The sequence below is a fragment of the Cicer arietinum genome, chromosome 3 (genome assembly GCF_000331145.2).
Source record: "Cicer arietinum cultivar CDC Frontier isolate Library 1 chromosome 3, Cicar.CDCFrontier_v2.0, whole genome shotgun sequence".
Lineage (NCBI taxonomy): Eukaryota > Viridiplantae > Streptophyta > Magnoliopsida > Fabales > Fabaceae > Cicer > Cicer arietinum.
The window spans coordinates 12,063,915-12,066,813 of NC_021162.2; positions in this window are offsets into that span (position 1 = coordinate 12,063,915).

Sequence of the window (2,899 nt, forward strand, 5' to 3'; positions counted from 1 at the left end):
TTAATTATATTTATTTAATTCTAAATATATTTTATTTTAATTATTTACTTTATAAATAATTATCTTTAGATAATGGTAATATTGTGTTCGATATTCTTTATTTTTATTTACTTATTATGATATTGTGATTATATATATATTAAGTGTGATTTACTATTTAATATAAAGTGTTGATTTTATACTTATTTATTTTATAATTTTGAATATTCTCTAATTATGATAGTATTTTAATGTGAGTATTAAAAAAAAGTATCATTAGGGTGATTATTTTGAATATGAAGGTTTTAATTATTAATATATTTTGAACGATTTATTACCTTATTTTATAAAATATTAGCAATATTTAGTAATTAAATTATGTTAAAAAATATTAAAACATTAGTTTTATTAATTATTGGTTTTATTTAAAAATAAATAAAGGGACCAATGGGTTTGACCCATGTGTGAACCCTAATTGTTAATAAAATAAAACAAACAAAAAAAGGAAGGGAGTTGGACTGCGGCCGTAAAACCAAAGAGAAATACAACAACAATCTATAGTTTGACACCGATGATCGATAATTGTTCTAGAAAGGTTTCTCCGTTCTTGTCCAAATTTTAGTATGTCGTTTTATACATTTAGGTAGTCGAATAAACATACTTCCTCATATTTTTTAACCATCCAAATTTCTCTGTAAAATACTCGACTTCTCCGTTTATAAAATTCCTTAGTTTGAACCATTATCCTTCACCGTAAGCCCGATTTGAGTGAAACCAACGCCAAAACAACCGTGTGAAAAATTGCTATTTTATCCAATGATTTGTTTTCTGATTTATGGTTAGTTTCCTTAACCAAATTTCGATTTTAGTTTTTAGAGTATCTTCTCATAAACTATTTTTAACGGTTACCCATAAATTGTCGAGTTAGATTGATTGATGGACAAAGAGTCAATGAACAAAGGCTGTTTGCTCGTGGAATCGTATTCGTTTGTGAAAGCGTCGAAATAAGGTAAGAGGTGAGAGAGCGTTTGAATTCATGAGTATAATATATTGTGAGATGAACGGGAAAACCGTATTTCCCAACGATTCATCTGGGGCTTGCTACGTAGGGCAGTAGCCCTTTGATTGATAAATTAATTAATATGAAAAATAGAAATTGTGAGATTAAAATATGGAATAGAAATATTATAGGGTGTTGATTGATTTGTTAAATTGTGTGGTATTTAATATTATTGTGATATTTGATTTAATGTCGTTAAATGTCGGGCATTTGATATTATTGTGATATTTGATTTAACTTCGTTAAATGTGATAATTTTATGTAATGATGATAATGTATGATTAATAATGGTGATGTGATAAATTTGTGATGAATATATGTGTTGTTATATGATTGATGATAGCGATTCTATAAATTTGTGCTAAGTTTATGTGATGATAATGATGATGTGAGATTAATTATATTGATGCTATAGATTGTGATGAGAATATTGTGATTTCAATTTGTGTTTTAGATGACGATATTAATGGAGTATCATATACCAACGAGGGGAGAAAATAAATGTTGAGAATTTGTGAAGTGGATATTATTTTGTCATCATATAGGTAGGGCATGACAAGCCTAGTGATTCCGGGGAAGTACAACTGAATGAGCCTGATCATGGCGGTCTGCTGTCGAGCCTTAAGGCAAGATTGTTAGACCTTGAGGGTATTCGGGTAGGGAATTCCTAGGTGACTTGGAGGTAGCACTCCAAATTTCGGGAGCTACCACACAACACATGTTTACCTCGATTGTCACGTATATGTGTCTCGGGTTGATTTGAGGGGATCTATGAGGACAGGGCCAATTTGAATTGTCCGCCCACCAGGATGGTGGCATAGTATCAAGCCTCCTAACCAAGTACTTCAGAGTTAGAATGGTACAACATTGTGAAGTAGAGTCTAAGCTCATGCATAGTATTGCATTTTCTTGTGATTGTTTTGTTATGATTAATATGTATTATGTGTGATAATAAATTATGCGATGATTTGATGTTACAATGAAATGTATGGATTTTCTTTGATTGAGGAACAAAGTTGAATTGTTACATGTGTATTTAGAGAAACGTGATATCCTAAATTAGATATTAAAGTTTTTATTCTCTTTAACAGATTTTCTTTATCCGCTGAAAGTTTTCTACAAATAATTTTGTATATATTATTATAAATGTTATTTTGGGGTTTAGGGTGTCACATTAATCATGATAATCAAGTTCAATTGTAGGTTACTTATTGCTATTGTAGTAACACTATTCTTGGTTGTCAATTTCAATTGTATGACTCATTATAATTATATATCAAAATTCATGTATTTGTCAAAATCAAAATGATGAAATTTACACCATTGTACTTGATAAAAAAAAGTTTACACAACAGTCATAAAATAAGGAAATCCATTTCTTATGCCTCGAAACAACAATAAAAATAGCAAACATGATATGAATAATTCGTTTAAAGTGCTGCATATAAAAGGGGAATGATAAGCTTGCCTTTGGGTGAGATTAGACCTAAAAATCTATTGTCTCCTTTTGAAATATTTAAATGGAGATCCTTCTTGTAAAGATAAATTTCTGGCGTAAAATTATTTCATGAATTCTTCATTTTTTTTTGTTTTTCCCTAAGTTTGCAAAGGTATATGTTATTATTATTATGAATTCTTGGTTGCCCGAACACAGTAAAGGAGAGAAAGAATACCTGATGTGGTTTGGTATTAGAAGGAGGCTATTGGTAACAAGAGCAAATCCCTTTTTTCCTTCTGATCTTTCTTTCGGTAACAAACCAATGTTATGTGCTTATCTATATATATATAGTATAGGTATAGCCTAGGTTTATTATTATTATTATTATTATTATTATTATTATTATTATTATTATTATTATT